Genomic DNA, 26,469 nt, shown 5'->3' on the forward strand with positions numbered 1-26,469 from the left:
TTCACCCTTCCCCTCCCCTATCCCAGCAGACCAGAGCCAGGCACTGCCGACCCCCTGGGGCAGAGGAGAGCCTGTGGCACGGGGCCTGCGAAACAAAGCGCCCAACTGCACTTTACCCCTGCTCACACTGCACTCAACTGCTCTTCACCCCCTACTCAGATGGGACCTGACTGCACTTCACCCCCTACTCACACGGCACCCGACTGCACTTTACCCCCTACTCACACTGCACCCAACTGCACTTCACCCCTGCTCACACTGCACCCGACTGTACTTTACCCCCTACTCACACTGCACCCGACTGCACTTTACCCCTACTCACACGGCACCCAACTGCACTTCACCCCTGCTCACACTGCACCCGACTGTACTTTACCCCCTACTCACACTGCACCCGACTGCACTTTACCCCCTACTCACACTGCACTTGACTGCACTTTACCCCCTGCTCACACTGCACCCAACTGCACTTTACCCCCTGCTCAGATGGGACCCGACTGCACTTCACCCCCTACTCACACGGCACCCAACTGCACTTTACCCCCTACTCACACGGCACCCGACTGCACTTTACCCCCTGCTCACACTGCACCCGACTGCACTTTACCCCCTGCTCACACGGCACCCAACTGCACTTTACCCCCTGCTCACACGGCACCCAACTGCACTTTACCCCCTGCTCAGATGGGACCCGACTGCACTTCACTCCTGCTCACACAGCACCCTTAGTCGCCTCTTCCCAGGTCCCTTCCGCACCACAGGGGTGCTTTCAGAGTCACTTCATTTAAAACCCGGGATGGCTGGGGAAACTGAATGTCTCAGAAAAGTGAGTGCAGCAGGTGGCAGGGAGCCCAGGTGGGTGCCAGCAGCCCCTCTGCACTGGGAGGGTCTTCAGCTAACCAGGTGAAGCCAGGGTACTTCGCTGCCAGGGATCCCATCCTCTGTACACCCAGTTAGGGAGACCCTCTCCCACCTCCCAGCAGGTGCACTGACTTGGGGCAATGCCCTTCCCCGGGGCAGCACCAGAAAACCAACCCAGAGTCGCTGCTCGTGTGTCACACAATTGGACTCATTCAAAGTGAACTCCTCGCATAGCGTCTCACACGCCAGCACTGGAAAGGAGGTTTGGGATCTGACTCAGCTGGTGTCCTTTTCCCAAGAAAGGGCTTGGGGGAAGCCAAACGTAAGCTTCCTAACATGCCAGTAACCCAGGGCTGGTCCCCAGGCAGGGGTGCCCCATCAGGCCAGCCCGTGGGGGCGGGCGCACCTGCGTGGCCGCCGAGCAGCTGAGGGGAGAGGCCCACAGCTCCGCGCTCCCCCAGCGGTCAGACATGGTCGTGTAGCCACGGGCAGCCAGGGCCTCGTGGATCTTTCTTCCTGAACCAAATCTGCCTGTAAGGAGAGCCCCGGTGGCCTCTTAAACACCCTCCCTCCCTCGCTCCAGGCGCAGCCTGCCTGACAGTTGGGGAAACCAGCCCAGAAAGTGATGGTGCCTGAGCCCCGTGCAGGGCGTACAGTGGGGAGACCTGCAGGCAGGACGTGGACGCCGCCCTTTCTGTCCTGCTGGCGTTCGTCCGCAGAAGCTGCGTGCTGCCCACCTGCCCGCGGTCCTCTCTTCAGCCTCCAGGAAGTGCCTGGAGCACCCCGGGGCTGAACCACCTCACTGAAGAAATGTTACCATGCTGTGACAGGGACTGTGCTCGGCAAATGCCTCATCTGCTCAGCCACTGACTCTGCCAGACACGCCACCCTCTCCCGTCCTGGGGAGCTGAGGATGGACAGGGGAGATTCCCTCGAGGTCCCATGGCGGTGGGGGGTGGGGCGCAGGGGTGAGCCGAGGGGTCCGCCCGGGGCCGAGCTCCCCCGCAGGGTTTCTGTAGGGCGCACAGCTGCCCGGGAACAGGGGCTTCCGAGCACTGACAGTTAACTATGGACACGTGTCCCCCCCAAAGGTGGGGTCGCCCAGCCCGGCTCGGGGGAGGGCCGAGCCCCGCGGCACGCCACTCCTCTGGGGCAGTGAGCCGGGTCGGTGCCGAGTGCTCAGGAGGTGCCGGGGCCCCAGGGAACGGCGAGTGGGGCTCTCCTCGCAGGCATGACTGAGGCCCTGGTCCGCCGGCCGACTGCGGCCCCCCAGAGGCCCCCAGGCCCCCGTGGGCGCTCCCAATGGCATCAACGTGCAGGTGCTCGCCCCTCACCGCACCGCACCAGGCGGACCGCACCGAGCTGCCTCTACGCACTGCCGCCGGGACGCTGGGGCCTGCGGGAGCCGGGGAGGGCACTGCGCCGAGCACCAGTACCCCCACGCCCCAGCCCTCCCCCGACCCCTCCCCCAACTCCCCAACCCACCCCAGCCCTCCCCCACTCCACCCAGCCCTCCCCCAGCCCTGGGGGCCCTCAGGGCGGCCGGCCAGCACCCCCAGGAGAATGAACCTGCAACAGAAGGCGGCGCGCAGCTCAAGCGCCTCAGCCGCGTTTCCCTCCTGCGCGGGGCCGAGGGACGACCACCGCCCAGCCCGGGGGGGTGGGGGGGTGGGGTAGAAGCACAGACCCCTTGGTCCAGAGCCCTTGCGGTCCCGGGCCCCCAGTGCACACCCCACAGCGCAGCTCAGGGCTGGGTCGCGGCAGGGGCCCCCGCGCCCCTCGCTGCGGCCTCTTATCTCCGCAGACCTTGCGCTCCCACGGCCGCTGGGGGGCTGGGCCGGGCGGCCAAGCACAAGGGCCCAGCCGCCCCGCCCCCAGCCGCCCCTCCCACCCCGGCCACCTGGCCAGCTTTCCTGGGTCTCCCTCCCCTGCTCGAGCAGGACCCTCCACTTTGGGGTGGGCAGGAATACACATATTTTCCCAATTAAAATTTTTTTTTACCTCTTTTGATCAGCTTTGCAAATTAAGTGGGTGGCAGAGAAAGGCGTCTTAGAAATCAGGCGGGGACTAGGTTCACCTGAGCACACTTGTGTCCCTTGCGGGCACCTCCACACGCACTAGAAGGGGAACTTTTCTCCCGGGAGAAGGACGCTGTTTCTAAAACAATTGTAACGAGGACCCGTCGTGTGCTCGGCTGCGCCGGGGACCAGCGCAGGGGATGGCAGAGCCTGTGGGCTGAGGCTCCCCGCTGACTCAGGACACACGGACCAGCGGGGCGGTAGCCGGCTCATGCACCCCCGGGGCCCACCCAGAGGCTGGGCTGGGCCTGCAGACAGGGGAGGGGCAGCCCCCACCCCACCACACGCTTTTCACGTCTGCTTGCTGCTAGCGACGGGCTGGACACAGGCTGAGGTCTCCCCGCCTCCGCTTCCATGGCCCTGGGACCGGCCTCGGGCTGTGGGCACCGCAGAACTGCCTCTTCCCGAACCCACCGAGGGCTTGGGAGGTTCCCGCCCCTGACTGGGGTGCAGTGTCCTCAGAAGTGAAAGCAGCATTTTGGGCGAGGTGACCTTTGAGGCTGGGCCCCCTGAAGCACTTGTGCCTCTGGGTAAGGGATCTTCCCCCAGGGGGCCGTGATGGGCAGAGGCCCCAGGCTCTGGCGGTCTGTGGGACAAGGTTTCACCAACTCGGGGCGTCCAGGGGGTTCTCCCTTCGCTCACCCAACAGGGGAGCATGGGCAGGGCCGAGGGGAGGGTGGGGTGGGAGTGACTCCCTGCAGGGATGCGGGGAGCCCGCCTGGGGGCAATGGGGGGCTGGAGCCCTGCTGGTTGATGTGTAAAATCCATCCAAGTAGCGCTGAAAGCCAGCCGGACTGACGCGGTGGTTGCCCTGTTTCCAGGGGTGGGCAGGCCCAGTACCTCTGAGAGTCAGGGCGGGGGGGTCAAGAAAGTGTGTGCTGACCTGGCCCCGACAACAGCTGGGCGGCCTGGGTGACTCTTGAGCCGTCCTGTGCCCGAGGCTTCCCGCGAGTCCACCGTGGGAACCACGCGCCGTGCACCACTCAGGCCAGCGGCTCCTTTTCTCCTACCCAGGAGAGCAAAGGATCCCCTCGAGGCCGTGAGGGAGGGAATGCGAGAAGAAAGAAACCACAGTGTAAGATAAGTGATTGATCCTCAGTCTCTGAGCCCACGTCACCATTTCTGTGCAATCATTTTTCTAGATAGAAAAATGCCCAAGCCTGGTGAAATTAGAAAATTAGGTTGTCTTGGGAAGTTAGGTGAAAAAAGGAGACTTGCACGCTTACCTCGATCATGGAAAAGCTACCGGAAAGAAATGCAACCAAACGTCCCGGCAATTTCCCGGGAGGTGGAGTCACCTGGCCGCTCAGGTGCGCGCCTGCGGGGCGGTGGGGGAGGCTGGTGGCCAGCAGGAGCAGCCTGTGTTGGCGTCCAGCACAGCAGTGGGCAGCCGGCCGGGCCAGTCCCGGGAAGGGCCCCGCCCCGAGGTGGGATCCACCCGAAGCCTTCCCCAGTAGCGCGGTGGGGATGGAGGGAGTGTGATTCCGGGCGGCGCGTCTTCTGCGCTGCCTGGCCCCTCCCCTGGTCCCGTGTGGGTGACCCAGAACGAAACTGGAAGGACAGAGGCGGGAGACGCGCCCACTGCCCACGGAGGGAGGTGCAGCAGGGCTGCTGAAACCCGCGGGTCGCTCTGCCCTGCCCAGCCAGTCCTGCCACTGCGCCCTGCTGCAGAGGGGACAGGAGCGCCCAGCCCTGCAGCACTGGCACCGGGCCCAGTTGCAGCCCCTTTCAGGGCCCCCCAGGCCCCGGGGGCCCCAGATCGCTGTGAGCCGGAATGGTTGGGTGCCCTGCACCGGGGCCTCATGGGGCCAGGAAGCCCAGTTCTTCTATTCACTGAGTACACGTGGGTGGCCAGGCCTGGGAGAAGCCCCTGTGGCAGGGGTCAGCACATTGTTTTCTGTAAAAACTGGATAGTGGGTATTTTAGGCTTGTGGGCTGAAGTTGCCCTCACCTGCCAGGGCTGCAAGGGCGGGCCCACAAGCTGGCTGGGGACCTATTTACTCGTGGTTTGGAGGCTAGACTTCCAGGCCGAGCAGGCCACTCTCTACCCCAAAGTCTCCTTGGGGCTCCTGGTTGCAGCTCTGCCCAGTCACCTGTGCTCTCCCTGCAGCCGCTCCTCTGGCTTCTGCTGACCTGTGCTTTCTCCTTCCTGGGCTGCCCCCTCGAAGGCTCCAGCCTGCCCACTGGAGTCTGTCGGGACTCAGCCTGGTCACACCTGAAGGGGACCTCAGAAGACCCCACCCAAATGTGTCCACGCCCACCACAAAGGGCTGAAGGGCGTGGGTGAACACGAAGCGCCTGCCTTCCGTGGGGTCAGCGTCAGTGGCTGTGAATACTCAACCCTGCCCTGGCAGCGTGAAAAGCGGCCACAGATGAGCTGATGCCACGGGAATGAATGGCTGCAGCCCTGTCCTTTTAAGCTTTGTTTATTGTCAACAAAACTTGACTTTATTATAATTTTCATGTGTCACAAAGAGTACTCTTCTTTTTGATGTTTTCCAGCCATTTATAAATAAATGTATGAAAGCATGTTGTTTCACAGCCTGCAGGCTGTCGTTGGCAGATTTCTGCCCTAGACAGGTTCCCCTGGGGCTCACGCTGACCGGCAGACACTGCCGTGGGGGTTCCCTGTAAATGGTTTCCCTGAAAAACACGCAGGCGGGTGCAGAGCGGGCAGGGAACGTCACCGCTGCCCCCCTCTCCGTCCCAGCCCGGGGCCTCAGCAGGGGATCCACGGCAGATGCCCCCCGCGGCGATTCCACCGTCTCCCACTGGTTGGGACTCCCACGACTCATGAGGCATCCAAAGACGTGCGTGTGCTGCCGTCCCGAGACCTGCAGGGGCTCGTCCCATCTGCGACCGCAGGGCAGTGGTGAGCCCAAGAGCACCGAGGGCGCGGGGCCGGGAGAGGCCGGGGCGGGCTTACTGCGCTTTGGGGGCGGCCCGCGGCTCAGCGCCCCATGGGGTGCTGTAGGACAGGCCCCCTCTGTCCAGGGGCAGAAGCAGGGGACAGCGCTGCTTCTTAGGCCGCCAGCCTCGGGCGTGGCACCCCCTCCCCATGCCGCGGGCTTCACAGGCCTGGCCACTATCATTTGTTTAATTAGTCCAGTCCAGTTTGAAGTGCCGCCTCACTGGTGCTTGGACTCTCTTCTCCTCACCCATCTTAGGCCATTTCTGTGCTCAAAGGGCTTGGAGTGGGTCCAGTCACAGTCTGCCCTCATTCTAGTCCAGCAACGGGATGGAGCAGGGAGGAGGCAAAGGCGACAGGGCCGAGCTGGTAAATGTTTAGTGCCCAAACGCGCTCCTGTAAAAGACACCCTGACTTAGAGTGTCTGCTGATTTCCATGAGGTCAGCCATCCCACGTGACAGGTTCCAGGCTCCCGCCATGATGGCACTGGACAGGGCTGAGCAGGTGGTGCAGGAGTACACTCTCCAAGCTAGTGTGAGCTGGTGTGAGCTGGTGTGAGTGGTGTGCACACCCCCAGCTGAGGGATGGGGCAGCTCCTTCCCCTGCCTGACCAAACAGCCTGCTCTGCTGTTGTCCCAGCTGCCCTGGCAGACACTGGGCCTGGCAGGGTTTCGAGGTTGAGCAGGGCCTCTCCACCGCTCATTCCCCTCATGTGGAAGACCCACCTGTCCACTCCTCCGTGGGTCCTGCCACTGTTGGCTTCGTCCAGGGGGCTGCCTCTGCCGGGTGGGCAGTCCTTAGGGGCTACCTGTGAGATGGCCCAAGCTGATCTATCCTCCATCACCTCCACTTGACCCTCGGGGACACCCCGCATTCCCGAAACATCGAAGGACAGGCGAACAGGAGGCTCAGCCCCTTATCTCTCCCATCTGCCCACACCTCTCTCTGTCTTCTTTGCCTTCATGGGATAAGCACAGGGATCGACTGACAAGTCTGCAGCCCAAGGGGATGTCCAACCAGGGAATGAGCCACTCACGTCTTGTTCTTGTAGTCATTCCCTCGTAAGAGAATGCCGGGGAAGGTGGGGAAGCTCCCCTTAGAAAAAATCATTTATTTGCTCCTTCATTCGAAATGCATTGTTTGAATACCTCCTTAGCTTTCTGCTAGGTGCTGGGTGTAGAGGGGAAGGAAGAAAAATGGATAAGACATGGTTTCTGTCCTTGATGTACTCTTGGTGTAGTAGGGAAATGCATGTTTTAAAAGTGGCATGACGTCTGAATTCCTTCCGCCTGAATCCCCTTCTTGAGGCGTATTATCTGTTCTATGGCCTCCCCTTACTGGGGTCAGGTCAGGCACCTGCTAAGTTAGGATAACTGAAGGGGGACTTTGGAATACTAGTCAAAAGGAACACTTATCAAACATTTATTATGCCAGATCTTTTTTCAAAGTGCTTTACATATACCACCCCAAGAGGCAGGCACTCTTGTTATCCCCATGAACTCTGAGTGAAGAAACGCCGTTTTCAGCATGCGAGGACTTATGCTAAGAAGCGGTCCTCTCACTCTTGGTGCTGTGAAATGACTGAGTCTCAGAGATTAGAGAACTATTTTCCTACCGCTTGTCTTCTTTCTGGGTCCCCGAGGAGTCTGATTTTCCCTTGCAGTGAGGCAGAGGATGTGAGATGGGCCCAGCCGACGGGGCGTGAGCGGAAGCGCTCAGCACAGCACTGAGGGTGGCCGGGAAGTTCTTTGTGTGGTTTCCAGTCCCCTCCCTTTCTGTGGAGACTGTGGAGTGCATTTGTAGAAGGGGGCATTGCTGCAGGAAGGAAGGGGCACTGAGATCTTGGGTTGTTTGTCACAGCAACTAGTGTTAATTTATCCTGACTAATAGCTTTGCTTCTCTCCTGGAATTTATTTTTGTAATTAAATGATCCTTTATTTTTGTTTTACTTTGAATCTCTTTGATCACTCGTGACCCTAAACTTTGCCATTAACTCGTTTTCTAGTTTGATTTATTATGTGTGAATTATTTCTTCAGGTCCGGTGTTTTTGGTGGGCTTTTGTTGTTTTTTTTTAAATTGTGGTAAAATAAACATAACATAAAAGTAATTTTAACCACTCTAAGCGTACAATTTTGTAACACTAGGTGCATTGCAATGTTGTGTGATTCTCATCACTCTATTTCCAGAACATTCTCATTATTCCAAATAGAAACTTGTAGCCAGTAAACAATAACTCCCCACTCCCTCCTCCCTGAGCCCATAGTAACCCTACTCTGCTTTTCGTCTTGATGAATTGGCCTATTCTAGAAATTTCGTATAAATCATAAAATATTTGTCCTTTGTGTCTGGCTTATTTGCTGCATATGGTCACTGGAAGGTTCATCCGTGTCGTCACACCTGTCAGAACTTCGCTTCGTTTCCTGGCGGAATTCTATTCTGTTGTGTGTGTAACCCACACTCATTATTCATTCCCCTGGGTGCCCACGAGCACATGAGAAGGACGTGTGTCTGTGGCTGGGCGGGGGTCGCCCACACGTCCTTCAGGTGTAATCGTCAGTGTTGTGTAAGATTTCCATTTCCTTATGGATCTTCTGTCTAGATGTGCTATTAATTATTGAAAGTGGTATACAGAACCCTCCAACTATTATTGTAGAACTTTCAATTTCTCCCTTCAACCTGCCAATTTTTCTTCCTATATTTTGGGGCTCTGTTGTTAGATGTATATATGTTTATAATTGCTATATTTTCTTGCTGGGTTGAATCAAAACTGATCAGCATATAACGTTTTTTTATCTTACAAACTTTTTTTGATTTAGTCTATTTTGTCAGACAGAAATAAGTCACTCTAGTTTGCTTTTGGTTAATATGTGCATGAGATATCTTTTTCTATCCTTTTACCTTCAACCTCGTTTTGTCTTTGTATTTAAAATGAGTCTCCTGTAGACCTCATAAAGATGGCTTGTGTTTTTCGTCTAATCTGCCAATCTCTGTCTTTTAGTAGGATAATTTAATTTATTTATATTTAAGGTAACAATTGATAAAGAAATATTTATTTCTGCTGTTTAGCTCTTTGCTTGCTGCATATGTTGTATCTTTTTGTTCTTCAATTACTCCACTATTGACTCTTTTTTTGGTATTTGATTTTTTGTAGCATAGCATTTTGATTCTTTTTCTTTCCTTTTCCCTATATATGTTCAGTTATTTCATTAGTGATTACCTTTGTGATTACAATTAATATCTTAAACTAATAACAACTAACTAGTTTGTAAGTATAATGCAAACTTAGTTTCAGGAGTACACAAATGCTCTACGCCTTATACATCATTATCCGGGTATTATCTCAGATTACATCTTTATACATTGCATACATATTAACACAGGCTTTAATTATTGCTTTATGCATTTGCCTTTTAAGTCTTATAGGGAAAACAAAAAGCAGTTATAAACCAAAAGTGCAACAATACGGGATTTTATATTTACCTTTGTATTCTCCTTTGCCACTGTTCTATGTTTCTCTTACAGCTTCTCGTTACTGTCTTGTGCACTTTTATTTCAGCCTGAAGGATCCCCTTTAGCATTTATTTTAGGGCAGATATTATGGTAATGTAAGCAAGCCTTCAGCTTTTGATTACCTGTGGATGTCTTGATTTGTCCTTCATTCTTGAAGGATAATTTTGCCAGATATAGAATTCTTGGTTGAACAGGTTTTAAAAAAGGATTTAAAATATGTCAACCCCCTTACCTCCTGGCCTCCAGCGTTTCTTGGGAGAAAGTAGCTGTTAATATTATTTCTTGTATGTGACAAGTTGCTTCTCTGTTGTGGCTTTCAACATTCTCTCTTTGTCTTTTGACAGTTTCACTTTAATGTATCTTGGTGTGGATTTCCTTGGGCTTATTCTGCATAGAGTTCATATGTTCTTGGATGTGCGTATTCATGTTTTTCTCCAAGATTGGGACATTTTTGGCCAATATTTCTTCACATCCTTTTTCTTCCCTTTTCTCTTTCTCAGGCCATTCTGGACCTGTGATGTGACTGTTGATATACCTGACGGCTGGGTGGTGTCTCACGGGCTCCTCAGGCTCTGTTAATCTTTCTTCATTCTTTTTTCTTTCTGCTCCTCACACCGGATAATTTCAGTTATCTTGTCTTCAAGTTCATTTATTTTTTCTTCTGCCTGCTTGAATCTGCTGTCAGATCCCTCTTGTGAGTTCTGCATTGTAATTCCTGCACATCTCAATTCCAGAATTTCTGCTTGGTTTTAAAATAATTTCTATTTTGTTCAGACAACATTTTCCTAATTTCATTTAGTGCTTGTCCATGATTTCCTTTAGCTCACTGAACATATTTAAGGCAGTTTATTTAACATTTTTGACTAATAGTTTCAATGTATATGTTTCCTCGAAGATAGTTTCTGTCAAATTCTTTTTTTCCCTGGGAATGGGACATAATTTCCTATTTCTTTGTGTATTTGGTAATTTTTTACTAATAAATTGAAATTCTGAGTTTATATTTGTAACTCTGGAAATGGAATTCTCCCTCTTCCCTGGGATTGCTTCAGCCATTAGTTTGTGACTTTTTCAAACAATTTTTCTCCCAAACAGGAAAGGAAAGGAAAAAGGCACTGTCTCTTAATGACTCTTCTGTCACTTCTGCTTTGGGAGTGGAAAGAATGGCTGCCCTTTGCCAGCTCCCCAGTGATCAGAAGCTGCGGTTATCAGTTAGACCACAGTGTGGCTCGCCAAGTGACATAGTTGGGGAGGCAGGATGGTGAAATTCACCAGTAGTTACTGAAATTTACCAGCCTCTTCATCCAGCTTTTCTCTACATCAGCAAGAGCTTCACTAGACTCCAGAATTCCAAAATAGTAGCCTTAGACAGTTCCTGCAGGTTCAGTACTTGTTTTGATGGAAGGACCTATTCCTGGAGCCTCGTAGTCTGCCGTCTTCCCATAATACTCTCTCTCATGGGGAGAGACCCTGGAGATGTGTCTTCTCTTGTCTTTCTTTACTCCCACCATGTGCTTGAATCAGAAGCTCCTTCAGACCTTTATCTAAGAATAAAAATTGCTTAGAATGGAATGTCTGATGAGTAAATCTAAAGGCTTAGAAGGAAAAGAGGCAGCCTTGTATGGGGAGGAGGAGCAGAGATGTTTAAGAGACCGAGGGATAGCTGGGAGAGGAGGGTAAGAGAGAAGGGATCTGTAGAAAGGGCAGCTGCTGGAGAGACCAGGAGATGGACATGTTTGTGGTGGTCTGCAAGGTAAAAATAAAGTCTAGTACACCTACTGAAGTACAGGTTGGCTGAGCTGAAAATAGTAGAGAAGTGAAATCTGACCCCTCTTAAAGGTAGGCTATGTATGACCTGCAATGGAATGGCTTGAACCCAAATTAAAGAATTTTCAGCATATTTGTCTGGAGACTATGTTTACAATTGGGTGGGAGTACTTTTTGTATTGACTTGTGGGTCTGACTGGCCTTTCTGCAGGTAGGGGAGCTTATCTGTGATTGCTGAAACACGAGACAGTATCCAGTTATCTCTAAATTGGAGCATACCATAGCACAGAGGTATGGAACGTCCTGTTAGGGCGTTGAAGTTGAAAAGCAAGGAGTCACCTGGAGATGGGATGCGTGTCTCAGTTCTGGAGCTTCCTGGAGAGTAGACGATTCACCAGAACCTGGCATCATGCTCTCCTGTTTGCATTTGTCAGGCTGCAACCTGCACAGAACCTCCGGTAGGAGAAATTGGCTTATGGAGAGAATTTTATAGATGTGTCATTCACCGTGGGATAGCTAGAGAGAATTGGATTCCTTCAGGAGAGAGGAACTATCTTTGGCAAAATGGCAGGATTAGCAAAACCAAGTGAACAGCCGTAGAATTCAGTGGCGGTCACTCAGGTAGCCTGGGCAGGTTCCAGGACAGGTGTGCACCTGGCTAAGGATTGTGAGCATGTGAGGGGAGTGAGGGTGGGCAGGGCAGGGCATGTATGGAAGAGTAGGTTGGAGGGAGGTTTGCAGATTTAGCAGGAAAAAAAAAACATATATATATATACGCACACATAAATACCCAGTTAAATTATTTAGTATAAGTATGTCTCATGCTACATTTGGGACGTCTTCTGAAAGAGACATTCTGTTAGACAGCAATAATTTAAGGGAGCTATGGAAAAAATCAGTAACAGTAAATGCAAGTCTTAAAATTCATATGCATCTCCATTTGTATCTGAATGCAAAAAAGGACTGAAAAATTGAGATTGGGGCGGATGATTGGACACTGAATAAACGGGTTAAAATGGCCCCAGAATTGGAGTACTTTAATCTGGTCGGTAGCGGATCCGTGGTTTTTGGCCATAGAAGTTAGATGTCAGTATTACTTCCACAGCTGAGGAAGAAAAGAGTAGCCTTGATTTATTCAGTAGGGTATTATTATGTTTTCCATGTTGTCTGCTCAGAGTGGGCGGCCCCGTTCTAGCGGTTGGTCAGTTGGATGCTGGGGAACATGCAGTGCTTGGTGGTACCTGTTCAGGCCATTTCCCTTGAAGGAACTGCAGTGCCGCTGGACCTGAGTCTCTGCAGTGCTGGCCTGCACCAGGGAGACGGGGCTGGTGCTTCCTGGGCAGGTGCTGACCTTCTGCCTTCTGAGAGCCACGTGGCAGCCGGCTTTCCCACATGGCAGCCGGCTTTCCCACAGCGAGGAGCCCTGGCAGAGAAAAGGTTTCTTCCCTCTCCCCATGGCTTTGGCTCACTGACCTAGAGAAGTAGCTACATTGGGAAGGGGTGGTCAGAAGGGCCTTGGGGCAGCTTGAAAAGAATAAACTTGGGCTGTGGCTTCTCAGCAGCAAGGAGTGCCCAGGGTCTCTGCGGGAGGACGCGAGTGGATCTGGACTCCAGGGAACACGAGTCTAGGGCTCTGCAGTGACATTTGCTGCCCGGAAGCCTTTCATAGCACCTGCCAGTGTCCACTTCAAAGGCTGGTGCTGGGGTCCTATGGGGGAAATGTGAGGACAGGGATACTGTGGGGTCTGCAGGTGGACTTGTCTCAGGTGAGCGCCAACCATTCCTAATGTGGAGCTTTCAGTGGAAGATTGGCTCTTAGCCCTCGCCAAGGCCAAGCAGTGGTGGGAGGCCCGTTGGGACACGGCTCGTGCACGTGGGGACGTGGGCGCTGGCCAGCCTCAGGTCCAGGGAAAGATTTCGGGTCCCATGGGTCCCGCCTGCACCGTGACATGCCCTCCAGGCGAGGACGGCTCCTCTGACAGCCAGGGGTGGCGTGCTGGAGACTGGGGCTGCTCCGCACAGCGGTCACTGCCCCTGCCCCCACCTGCCCATGGCAGGAAGACAAGGTCGGGAAGGAGCCCTGGGGAGGACTCGGCTGCCCCGAGGGGAGGGATGGCCATTCCCGCGGGGAATTAGATCAACTTCTTGGCCGCCAGTGACTGGAAATAATGCCCAGCTGTAACTAGAGTAACTTACTGGGCACGCACGGGGCTCACGGGCTGAGGATGGCACTGCGTGGGCAGGGGCCCAGGGGACGTTCAGTGGGCACGAGGTGAGACAAGGGCTGACCGCCACTGCCTCGGGACAAGAAATTCATAGACTGTGAAAAGGAGTCAGTACCTATGAGAAACCTGTGTCCACAGGGACCAAACACTTCAGGCGAAGGTAGAATAGGGAAAAAGAGCCGTCCACTGGCAAGGGAGCCAACGAGAAAGTTCGTCCCCCTCGTTCTGACCTGGGAGACAGGCCGGGTAGGGTGGTTATTAGAGGAATGTACAGAGAAAGAAGCTCAGAGTTTCACTTTTGATTTGCAAAGCAGGCTGTTTTCATTCTTATTTTGATTTATAAATCATTCATACATGGTACATGGGGCTCACCCTAAAAAGATATTCAAGTAAAATCAGGTGCTGTCTGGGCCTTTAAAAAATGAATTTGGGACTTAAATGAAGTTTTTTAACGTGATTCTTAAAATTGGAAGTTGTAGGCTTACGGAAGGTCAGGCAGGAAGCACGGAGCCCTGCCCCCATTATGAACACCTCGCAGCCGTCGAAGCCTCCGCCGGGCTCTGAGCGCATCAGCACGGGACGGGAAGAGCCGTCTGGGGTGGGCCTGCGGGGCACCCGGGGTGCAAGGTGGAGGCGCAGGGCCCTGGGCACCCCTCGGGGTGGGGAGTGAGGTGGCGGCCCCAGGCCCGGGAACCGAACGCACGCAGCACGCCCACGAGGGCTGCGGGGCCGCGGGGCCGTGGGGTCAGCTGCGGGCGCGCAGGGCGGAAGGCCGAGCAAGGGGGCGCGAACCCTGCTGCAGCCCGCGCGATGCCGTCTAGACCGCCGTCCTGGCCCGCCGCGCTCCTGCGTGACGACAGTCGGGTCCACCCAGACGATTCACTAGCTCCGACTTCATGGGGAGAGTGGAAACATCTGTCTAGTATTTATGAACCCGGAGTTCATTTTGCTTCTGAGGAATTCCTCATACACATGTGGGCAGTAAGGGCAGGAAGGAAAGGGGAAGATAATTTACATTTCTTCCTGCTCTGGCTTGGTGGGGGGTGAGGGGTCAGTATTAGCATTACCCTCATTTTATCAGCGTCAAGTGTGGCTTTGGCCTGTGCACCGGCCACCCAATAGACTGTCAGATGTTGGTTGAATAAAGTAATGCGTGAAAGTGAGTCATGGGCCCGAGGTCACAGGACCAGTAAGCGGGGAGTCCGGGTCGGCCGTAAGCGACACCCCCGCGGCTGTGAAGCGGTGCGAGGGCTCAATCAGTTACTTGGTGATCGACATTAAAATGTCGTCACCGTGGCAGCGCTTTTGTTCGTCATTATTTTGACTCTTGAATGTTCGTGGGCATAAACCTCCTTCCCCAACGCTGTAGGAAGAGGGAGAACACGGACGGGTCAGAGAGGCTTCAGGGTGCACGGGTGAGAACGGGGAGACCCGCACCTGTGCTGTGTTCTCCGGGAGGGGCCGGGTCAGCTGCCCAGGAGGGGATCCGGGAGATGGCCCCCCACAGTGGACAGACATGGATGGGGCCCTGTGGGAAACGTGCCGACGAGAGCTAAGTAAAAGCTTTGCTAAGTAGCAGACGGATCCCCAAGTATGTAGTGAGGGGCTCATCACTCACTGACTCCTGAGGGCAGAGGTTATCGTTCCCACTTGGTGAGGAGAAAATTGAGACTTTCCCAGGGTTCTGCAGGTAGCAAGTGGCATTTCAGATTTGTGTCAACCCCTGTAATTGTCCAGAAGTTTTTATGGAATTGGCTCTCCATATTTATTTCTCAACTCAATATTTTATAGACTGCACATTTCTTGTCTTTCTGTCTTTTGTCTTTCTGATTTCCAAAGTCAAAACACAATGTGGAGTGCACAGTGGTTCAGTGGGTACAGGAGACCCTGGGCTTGATTCCTAGCCCATGCACCAAAAAACCAAAAATAAAAACAAACCTCGATGGGCAGAGTTCTGGGATCAGGCAGAAGCCATGCTCCAAGAGACACTGGAACTCCCAAGCGGTGAGCAAATCAGCCGATCAGCGCACTGAGGAGGAGGGCAGCAGTCAGCTGCAGGTCGCCATACGCTCTCAGGGACCCGACCCCCAGGAGGGTCGGCATCCGGATGCCCCTGTCCCAGCCACCAGGCCGTCCTGTCCCTGGAACCCGGCTGCGCCTGGTCTCCACGCACCCACCTCCACCATCAGGGATTAACGCCCAGGATTTCTTTCTCTTTATGACTCTGCTCCTAGCCTGGTCCGCGAGGGTGTGGAAAGCAGGAATGTACAGCATCTCGTGGCTGGTGAGAGGAAACCCGAGGGCGTGATGACGCGCAGAGCCTGCCTTGGGCGTGGCATGGGGGGTGTAAGCGTACGGGGCACCTGTGTGGTTCCTGAGCACATCCTCTTCCACACACACGTGTGTGTGCATCAGTGGTGTGTTATGAGGGGTGTGAGTGTACGGGGCACCTGTGTGCTTCCTGAGGCACATCCTCTTCCACACACGTGTGTGTGCTCCAATGGCGTGGCATGGGGGGTGTGAGTGTACAGGGCATCTGTACGTCTTCCCGAGAGTACATCTTCTTCCATGCACATGCCTGTGTGTACAAATGCACACGTGTGTGAATGAGGGAGCCTGTGGTCACAAGCCCCGGGCAGCTGACGGACTCTCTTAGAAATCGACTTGCGGGTTCAGAAGAAAGTCTGGTAGGATTTCCCAGACTTTTCAAGTTGTAAGAAAGACTTAAGCCAAAACTTTGATTTGGATTTCCTGAAGCTGGTTGGGAAAATATCTTCCATGCCCAGCATTGCAGTAAAACTTGATTTTTTAGAAACTAAAAAGTTTCTTGAAGAGGCTTGCTTTTAGAAAACCTCATGAGATTTTCAGGTGCTAAGAAAATAGTGATTATGTATAATGCTTATTAATGATATATGTTTGTTATATCAGTTAGGATTGGGAGCAGTTCATATAATATACACAGAAATAAATTAGGTGTTTATCTTTCTCTTACATAAGACATGCAGCAACAGGGACTCAGATAGCTACTTACAGCAGTGCCCACAGCAGCTTTATTCACAACCCATGCGTGCACCGGAGATGGTGGATAAACCACTGTGTCCAGGCGTGCACCGGAGATGGTGGATAAACCACTGTGTCCAGGCGTGCACCGGAGATGGCGGATAAACCACTGTGTCCAGGCGTGCACCGGAGATGGCGGATAAACCACTGTGTCCAGGCGTGCACCGGAGATGGCGGATAAACCACTGTGTCCAGGCGTGCACCGGAGATGGCGGATAAAGCACTGTGTCCAGGCGTGCACCGGAGATGGCGGATAAACCACTGTGTCCAGGCGTGCACCGGAGATGGCGGATAAACCACTGTGTCCAGGCGTGCACCGGAGATGGCGGATAAACCACTGTGTCCAGGCGTGCACCGGAGATGGCGGATAAACCACTGTGTCCAGGCGTGCACCGGAGATGGCGGATAAACCACTGTGTCCAGGCGTGCACCGGAGATGGCGGATAAACCACTGTGTCCAGGCGTGCACCGGAGATGGCGGATAAAGCACTGTGTCCAGGCGTGCACCGGAGATGGCGGATAAAGCACTGTGTCCAGGCGTGCACCGGAGATGGCGGATAAACCACTGTGTCCAGGTGTGCACCGGAGATGGTGGATAAACCACTGTGTGCATATGTGCAGTGGAATATCGCTCATCCACTCACAGGAATGAAGTTCTGACCCCCCACAAATTGATGAACCCTGAGGACATTGCACTAAATGAAATGAGCCAGACACAAAAGGATAAAGGCGTGATTTCATTTAGATGAACTATCTGGACTATCTAGGCAAATTCATAGAGACAGAAAGTAGAATCGAGCTAGGGGCTTGGGGCTTGGGCTTATATTTACTGGGTACAAGGCTTCTACTTGGGGTGACGAATAATTTTGGAAATAGTGATGACAGTTGAACAACCTTGTGAGTATAATTGCCACTGAGTATACACTTCAAAATGGTTAAAATGGGAAATTTTATGTTATAAATATTTTACCACAAAAAGTGCAGCGATTGCTAAGTACACGGCATTGCAATGGCAGCTTTACGAGGTGTCAAAGGCCCCAGGTTCTGTGGGGCTCACACACCCTTGTTCTCATGGCCCAAAACGGCTGGTAGAGCACTGGTCATCTCATCTGCATTCCAGGCAGGAGGTTGTTGGAGAGGAAAGAAAAGGTCATGCCTGCTCTTTTAAAAATTTTTTACATGTCTCCCTACATACATGTATTTCAATATCTATACATACACACAGAGGCAGACACGTGACATGTATATCATAGGGAATTTGGTTCACAACTTTTTTTTTTTGGCGCATGGGCCAGGAATTGAACCCTGGTCTTCCGTAGGTGGGTGAGAATTCTACCACTGAGCTCCCCGTGAACCCATGCCTCCTCTTTTTAAGGGGACTCCCTGGAAATGTCACAGAACACTTTGGCTTGCATCTGACTGTTGAGCAGTTGGCATGGCTCCACGTGAAGTCTTTAGATGGGCACTTGATTGCCCTGTCAACTGGGGTTCTGTTACTGACACAAAAGGAAAGAATGGGGATTGGGTGGCAGCCCCAGGCTGTCACCCGAGTAGTGTGCTCTGACCTCCCAGCTCCATTATTCTGCTGTGTTGTCTTAACACCCTGCCTGGTGCATACGGCAGACTGCGTCTCCAGCTGAGTGGACTCTTTCAGAAAAGAAGTGGTTTTTTGCTCCTGTTTCTTCAAACCCCTTCTTTAGCTTCCTATCTGGCAGGCTAGGAAGTTCAAAATCCCCTTTTTACAGGTGAGAAAAGAGAACCAAAAGGTGATGAGGTGACTTACACTGCAGGTTAATGACGAGTGGAGACCAAAACCTCAGCTATTGACCACTGCAGAGCTGTCAGGGACTCCAGAGAATTGGCATCTTTTTCATGTTCTTGGGGATTTCAGGAGGAAAGTAGTACATCTTTCAGATTCTGGGGATGCAGTAATGCAGTCTGAGCAGTCACCATTTCAATTATGAATGACAGACTTTCTTGTTATGCAAAGCAAACAGAAGTCATTTTTCTGCATGCTTTTCCCTTTTGGCAAGGAAGGCCTGAAGCCACTCAGTCTGTGGTCATTTTTTCCAAAGGATTTTAGATATCTCCCGCCTAGGTTCTAGCAGCTCCTTGTCTGCTGGCTAAGCTCTCTTTTGCTTTTCTCTTTCCTGGCATGGGAGCCTACCAGATCCAGGCACCATGCTGGGCATTTTATGTTTATCAGTCCCCGAAATATTGTCATTCCCTGAAGTGGGTTTCCTGGTGCCTGCTTTACTTGGAGGGACTGCTGCAGGGAAGGTGCTGGCAACACAGCCAGAAGGATGCTGAATTGAGCTACATTGCTCAATGTCACATCATTATCTGATTAGAACCCTGCTCTTACCTTATAAAGGAAGAGACTGAGGGTCAGAGAGTATGTCAGTGCCATCCCACTAAAAAGGGACAGCGCTAAGGGAGAACTCAGCACACTGAGTTCAATGCACTTTGCCCGCCGGGCAGCTGCATCTGGGGCTGGTGGGCACGTGGCCACAGCCTGTGGCTCCCTGACCTCTGGGCCGGACAGGATCTCGGTAAGGCAGCTGGGAAAGCAGCTGGGTAAGTAGAGCCACAGGCTTTCTGCAGCTCTGAGAATTCCTTAAAGAAAGCACAGGAGACTGGGTCTCTTCAGGTAAGTGTTTGTTGCTTTTTCTGCTTGCTCTGTGGAGAAATAAAGACTGGGACAATCAAATTAAGACTCTGCATATTCATGGGTGATATTCAAAATATTTTAACAACTGCTGAGAAGACTGCCAGTTCTAGGCGGGCCAGACATTAACCCTTTAGTTGCTGTAGTTGCTGGATGATGGAATGGTCTGGAGGGTCTGGGGGAAGGGACCGGGCAATGGGGGTGGGGCCAGGAAGCTTGGCGGCCCAGCTCTTTATCAGCCAGAATTCCAGAAGTTCAGTCCAGCCCTGCTCATACCTGTGAGCAGCAATTCCCCGCCCAAATTCCTATCCAGGCCCGTAAGGTGCCATGTGCAAGGCTGCTTGTCCTAGTGTGACTTGTGAGTGTGGGCGCTGGGGGCACTTTGGGCACCCAATGCAGAGCGTGTCTACTGCACACAGGATGAAGAGGAAGAGGCCAGAGGAGCAGAGCAGCAGGCACGGAGCCGGAGCCCACCCTGCGTCGTGTGACACGCGTAAGATGGGGGAGAGGAGGGACCCGCCACCACCCACCCCCTGGGCAGGCACGTGGGATCCTATGCGTCCCACGAGGAAGCGTGCAAAGACGGGCCACCCCGCCGCTTTCTATGTGTCCGTGATGATACGCCACAGCAAAGGGACGTTATTAATTCACCTTCTGCACCCAAGGAAAGAAGAAGGAAGCAAAGGTGGACTCAGCCGGTGCAGCCGGCCAGCGCCCGCAGAGAGGAAGGGGACGCGCCGGACCGGCCAGTAGCCATCCCTGACCGCGGGCTGCTGCTGCCCCCCTTGCTTCTCCAAACGTCTTTAGGCTCCTCCCACCACTGTTTCTTGACGGGGTGCAATTTCCTCCCTCCTTCTATTCAGTTGAGAAAAGGTGTATTTTTGAAAATAACTTTAAGAGAAAATGAAAATGACAAAATAGGAAGAGCAGAAACAGAAATTGTGTGCGGTATATACATTCTTAGTCCTAAGAAAGCAGCATCCTTGCTGCGGAGCTGTGGGTCCTGGCGTCTCGGCCTGGCCTTCAACCTCTCGTCCCTCACCCTGGCCACCCTCCCTTGGGGAGAAGCAGGGCAGACGCACAGCCACCCCCGGTCCCGGCAGAGGCCCTCTCCGGCTCAGACGGAGGACGGCGTGATGTTTGTCCCCACAGACAAAGGAATGCACAGACAAGGAATGCACATGTCGCCCTTCTAGGCCCTTCTAGGCATCTCATTTGCATTTCAACCCAGGTCTTCTGGAGACATCCAGGAGGACCTCAGGGCCTGATGACATGAAGGAGGGCAGCACACAGCAGTGACGGTCATTTCCATTTCCATCGTAGCACAGGGCAGTGAGTTTGCTGGTTCCTGCAGATAGGCTGAGGGAAGGTCCCACCCAGAGCCATGGACTCTGAGAGCAAAGGGCAATTTCAGAACCCCAGGGACGAGGAACACGACGGTGAGTGAGTGCCTTGGCTAGAGCCTAGGTCTGGGTGCCACATCTAAGACTGGCATCTCCCCAGGCAGGACACTGGCCCTTAAGATGAGGTTCAGCTGTGAGTAGTGGAAACCCCCAAAGAACAATGGCTTAAGTGGGACGTGAAGTTGGTTTCCCTGTCACGTAGACACAGGCAGTCCAGGGCTGCTACGTTGGCCCAGCTCTTTCTACCTTCTCGTGCTGCCATCCTGGCATGTAGTTTTACCTGTGCGTACAGGTGTCCACTTCAGATCCAGCTATCTTCTCTGTACCTCAGAGGGCAGAAAAGCAGCGACAAGAAGCTGAATGTGTCACTTCCACTGGAAAGAACTCAGCGATATGCTCTCCCCTACCTGCATGGGGGTAGGACATGTAGACTTAGTTTGGGCAGTATCTTGTAGGATGCCTGACTGTTCTGGTTTGCCTGGGAATGAGGGGGTCCCGACTTTCAGTTTTAAAACCAGATAATTCTTGTACCCAGGTAGCTTTTGTGAATACCATGACGAAGGAAGCAAAAGAGCATATTTTGGGCGTGCACTCAGCAGCCTCCATCACAGGGATTCTCTTCGCTCTTCTGGTTGGAAATGAAATTCCATCATACAAATAGATTACTAAAGAGGTTCAGAATTCCTCCAAAGGAAAATTTTTGAGGTTGACATATCTGGTCTTTGGTGCTTCTGGGTTGGCTTTTCTGCGTCCTCCCATGCAATCTAAAGGCCTCAGTTCATCCATCCACTCATCCATTCATCATCCACCCATTCAATCATCCATCCACCCATTCAATTATCCATCCGTCCATCCATCCATCCATCCATCCATCCAATCATCCATCCACCCATTCAATTATCCATCCATCCATCCATCCATCCATCCATCCACCCATCCATCCATCCATCCATCCATCCAAACATCCACCCATCCAATCATCCATCCACTCATCCATCTACCCACCCACCCAGTCATCCACTGTTTTTCACTCTTACTGCATTCACTGGACATTTCTAATGGACCAGGCTCTGAAGAGAAGGGCTGCCATATGGTTTCTGCCCCTGAGGAGCTCATGGCTTAGGTACCTCATTCAAAGCAGGTGATGATACTGCAGGAATATAACTGTAATTGGAGACTTATGCAAAGTATAATTGGACACAGAAGAGAGAACGCTAAATTTGGGTTGTGAATCAGGAATGCTCCCTAGAGCGGGTGAGATTGTACTTGATATTGGGGGCTACATAGACTTTGCCAGATGGGGAAAGGAAGCTGTAGAGGACAGGACAGAGGCAGTGCGAAGGCTTGGTGGAAATAAAGTGGGCACGGTGGGAAGATGGATCTCTTCTATCAAGGCGGAATGTGAGGACAATGTACATATGAGGAGGGGAGGGTCTGGGGAATAATTAAGGCAGAGAGAAAGAAGCAAAGAGTTTAAAAATGTGATGGTGAAGGGAAATTTGGCCAGATTATGAGCAACCTGGAATGCTATCCTTTGGGGTATTTTTATGGCTTGACGGGGCATAAAATAGAGCCTTTAATATGCTAATATACAGGCACAAGAAGGATGTAGTACATATTTACCCAAAGCTTCTGATAATGGGGCAGGTGTTCTGTGCAACTCACCTTGGGAAATCCCCGAGGGTCCTCAGACAGTACCTTACAGAGCAGAGAGTCCCTTTATGCCTGGAGACATAGGCTGTATTCTGTCACAAAGTGTTTTCCTTCTTTAATAATTTGAACACTGTCCCTCTTTATCTCTAGAAATGCAATGCTTTTGGAGCTGGCCAAGACCTTAAAACTCATCTGGTCCAGCCTGAAACTGAGAGCCAGAAAGGAAATTTCATGGAACTGAATGAGGGCAGAGGCAGGGTTAGAACTCACGTCTCTGGGCTTCAAGACCATAAGGATTTAAGGCTCTTCCCATTTCAACATAATACAGCAAGGCAGTTAAAGTAAGCATGCCAGTAAGTTTGTGAAAGGAGAGTGATCATTGCAGTGATAACCTGAAATGACAATATTCTCGCTAATTAAGAGCTAAATTTAGGCCTGAGCTGCCTGGTATCCAAGCAAAGAGAGAATTTATATGGTCTCTTTTAAATTCTGATAAAAGGCAGCTGAAAAATAAAGGGGTTAAGGTCCCATGAAGAGCACGTGAAACTAATGGGCAGCCCCATGACAGCCCTATTGACTTTGTCAACATTTAGATCCCAGAAAAGGCCCAAGAAATGTTTTCGAGTGGAAGGCAGAGACAAGTAAGCAATTAAAGTACAATAAGGTAGGTGCTATGAAGGAGGGAAGCAAAGATGGTGAGGGAGTATGGAGAGGCAGCCCACAGCCAGATGGGAGGGGGGCTTCCCAGACGGTGGTGAGTCTCCATTGAAGGGTCTCCCATGGGAGAGGGCATGTGCTGAGCAAAGGGCTTGGTGGCTGGGAAGGGATTTCCTAGCAGAGGGCGCACAGCAGTGAAAGCAGGCAGACATGAGAAAGCCTGGTGGGTCTGGGGAATTGCAAGTGTTTTCGTAAGTTCACACTGGCTAGAGTGCCTGCCCTTCAGGCTGATGGGTAGGAAGTGACAAATAAGGAGCATTAACCATTCTTACTAAAACCTGCTTCATTGTCCACCTTCCTGCCACAGACAAGAGCATCTTTGTTTTCACATGTAGACTTGTTCCAGTTTAAGAAGCAAATGAGCACTTCCCATCCTTGCAGCTGGTTTCCTGACATTTGGGCTTTAATGAGGACGGAAGGTCAAGGGCAGCATTGGGTGGGGAGAGGGGAGGGGGCACATGGCGGTGGGTAGGTGGGTAGGAGAGGGAGAGCTCAAAAGGGGGAAAGGGTGCCGGTCAAGTTGGTCACGGAAGCCTGGAAGGCAGCCTGCTCCCTGTCCACGTGTGCTCGGACATCCCTGCGGACTCTGCAGGTCCTCTCTGGAACACACAGAGCCAGAGCCATTCAAGATGTGTTCCTCTTTTTCTCCTATTCCAAGAGAGGGCGGGATATCACGGCATGGGCAGAAAGGCATTTTGATGAGGGAGGACGTAGGTGTGAGTGGAGGGAGGCAGTCAGGTCATAGTGTGCCCTTTGGTGATGGAACAGGCTCTAGAATGACAGACACACAGGTGTGTGTGTGTGTGTGCGTGTGCACATGTGCACCTGCAGGGGCGAACTCGTGGGAAGTAGACAGACTTTTATGGTTTTTAGTTGCTCCTCCTGACCACTGTGGGAGGGGGGAACTTTTCTTATTCTCCAGCAGAGGAGACCCGGCAGCTTTGTGACTTGACCCCAGGGCTCCCCAGGGGCTGCGGCGTGAAGACCCCAGGCTGTGGGACTCTTACTCCTGGTCCCTTCTGCACCCTGCAACATGCTCTCAGTGGAGTCTGGCTCCAAGCCTCCCCCCCACGTCACTTCTGTCCTTTGGGACCCCCTTCCGCCACCATGTGTGCTTTTCATCCAGGTCACGGCACTGAGACCCTGTGAGAAGGACGTCTCTCCCCTCCTCCCTCTTCTGCAGTGCAGATGTCTCTGCAGTGCTTACGGACTCTGGACATGGTTCATTCTCAAGTAAACAGGGTGGGACTTTCTGGATAAATTCAATGATTTATAAATGACTGAACTACTAACTACTGGGACACATCTGGGAAGGTGCTTCCAAGGTGCTGATAAAATGCAAACCTATTTTTAGGGTCATCTTAGATCTTATGCTAACGATGATGAATTGGGTATGAGAATTACCTTCGCCAGCCCCTGGAAAGCAGCCGTGTAACCACACGTTTTGGACCCTCTTACACAGGAGAGGGGCAGGGTCAGGGGAGCAAGGGACAGTGGGGCCCGAAACACCTCTTCTCCACCTTGCCTTCGAGAAGCCAAGTGGAAATGCTCGAGCCAGGAGGTCCTGGGGCCTCAGGAAAGCCGGTCCTGGGTTCAGCTCCGCCGCAGACCCTCCCTGGGGCACGGGGGCGAAACTAGGGCCTGCAAGGATCGCGTTCCTGTCCGACTTCCACTCTGGGTTTTGACACAACTAGAAAACCCAAAGACCCCATCCGGGACTTCTCCCAGCGCAGAGAAAGTGTCTCACCTTCGACACACCCGCCTTCGCCCCCTCCCCCGCAGGCGGCTGGCGTGGAGCCCGGGTCGGGACCCGCGGTGTGGCGGGTGCGGGAGGTGAGCGGCCGGCGGGGGCGCGGCTGGGGCAGCTGGCGGAGCTCGCGACGTGGAGTGGAACACTGGGCGCCTTCGGCTTGGCGGCAGCTGGCTCCAAGAAATTACTGCAAGTCTGCACAACTTAAAAATCTGCAGTTTGGTGGCGGGAGGGGGAGCGAGGGGTGGCCCCCGAGCATCGCGGCTCTCCTCGGCCCCGGCGCGCTCGCTCAGTGCGGAGAGGGCAGCGATGCCGTCTGCGCCACGCGCCGCCTCGCCGGCTCCGGGTTCGCGCCCCGCCTCGGCCAGGGACAGCTCCTGCTGACCCTCTGTGCGTCGGTCCCCTGGACCCGATTCCGCTCGGGTCGTCTGTCCAGCCTCGGGTTCCGAGTCGGTAAGTCGAGGAACTGGGCATGGAAGGCAGCTTTGGTGCGCGGCGGGCTGACTTTGCGGGCGGCGGGGCTGCGGGGCTGCGGGAAGCGCATCCGGGGCCGGGGCGCCCGCCTCCCTCGCACTTCGTGTCACGCACGCTGGGGCCTCGCGGCCGCTCCGAGCATCCCCGCAAATGTGCACAGCGTCGCGGGGGCCGCGACTTTGGAGGAACCGCTGGCCAAGGCGCCGCGGCCGCGAAGGGAGTGGCCGGCCCCGGCGGGCGCAGGTGGGGGGCGCGGGCGCGCTCGGCCGGCCGCTCCGGGGGTGACTCTGCACTTGGGCCTCGGCCCGGAGCGGCCCCCCCGCGGCGCCGCTCGCCTGTCGCTGGGTCTGACCGGCAACGGCAACTACCCGCGCCGGAGGACCGCGCCCTGGGCCCCGAGCACCCCGGTCTGCGGGCCGCGTCGGGGCCAATGGGGCGGCGGCCGAGGGTCCCGCCCCGCCCCGCCCCGCCCCGCTGCCGGGGCCGCGTTCGCGCCGAGCCTCGCGGGCGGGACCGACAGACGGACGTCCGCGGGGCCGGCCGAACCTCCTCGCCGCCGCGGTGGACGCGCGGTGAGGCCTGATCCTCGCGACGCGGAGAGAGCCAGGCGCCCGGCCTCCCGCAGGTACCTGCCCGGGTCCCGCCTCCCCGTGCGCTCCAGCCGCTACCCCGGGAGACCCCGCAACTTTACCGCCTCTCCCTGCACCTCTGCTGTCCCCGCCGCCGGTTCGTCCAGGTCGCGGGTGCCCGCCCCGCAAGGGACTTCGCCTCCCGCTGGGCTCCTGTCCGGGGTTCGGGCCCCCGAGCCCGCCGTCGCTGCAGCCCCAGAGGCGCCGCCTGTTGCGCGAGCCGCGGGCAGCCGAGCCGGGGCCCGGGGTCCTCGAGAGCCTCCCGCAGGGACCTGCGACCAGCTCCCTGGTGGGATCTGCGGGGAAGGAGCGGTTGGACGCGGGAGACTCGAGGAGCCGGGGAAGGCGGCACCGGGCGCAGGGGCAGCCCCGGGGCGTTTCCCCGGCCGGGAAGCCCTTCCTTCCCTTCCTCGAGAGGCGGCGCTTCCTTGGCGAACGTCCCTGCCTCCTCGGCCGCCTGCTCCGCCCTCCTCCCTGCCTCCGTCCCCTCCTCCCTACCCTGCAGCGGCACCCGGCGCCCCGCGACAGCGGCAGGAAGCGCTCACCGGAGCCCTGTCCTGGGGAAGCGCTGCGCCCGCGTGGGGGCGGCTGGTAGCGCGGAGGATCGCTGTGGGGTCGCCCGCGGCCCCTCGGCCTTCGGCTCAGTGGCCGTGGTGGGGGCGGATGCTCCAGGACCGGGAACTCTTGGGACAACCGGGCTGGCGCGAGCCGGACCTGCCGGCAGGGGCCGCGGCGAGCCGGGCCGGGCGCCTTTCGCATTGCGGGCT

At 54.3% G+C, this 26,469-nt stretch overlaps 1 long non-coding RNA gene across 3 annotated transcripts; it reads right to left on the minus strand.

The window, feature by feature from the left end:
* Positions 1-17,143: 17,143 nt before the first annotated feature.
* Positions 17,144-25,121, minus strand: LOC143676888 (uncharacterized). Of its 3 annotated transcripts, none has more exons than XR_013172263.1 (3): positions 24,597-25,121; positions 21,517-24,490; positions 17,144-20,886 (listed from the first exon to the last, which is right to left on the minus strand). It is a non-coding gene; the product is annotated as an uncharacterized LOC143676888 (long non-coding RNA). The 3 variants fall into 3 exon arrangements; XR_013172265.1 differs by having other exon boundaries at positions 21,517-22,334; positions 23,128-25,121; XR_013172264.1 differs by having other exon boundaries at positions 21,517-22,334; positions 23,122-25,121.
* Between the last annotated feature and the right edge of the window lie 1,348 nt (positions 25,122-26,469).

Source organism: Tamandua tetradactyla, chromosome 3 (assembly GCF_023851605.1).
Source record: "Tamandua tetradactyla isolate mTamTet1 chromosome 3, mTamTet1.pri, whole genome shotgun sequence".
In the NCBI taxonomy this organism is placed as follows: Eukaryota; Metazoa; Chordata; class Mammalia; order Pilosa; family Myrmecophagidae; genus Tamandua; species Tamandua tetradactyla.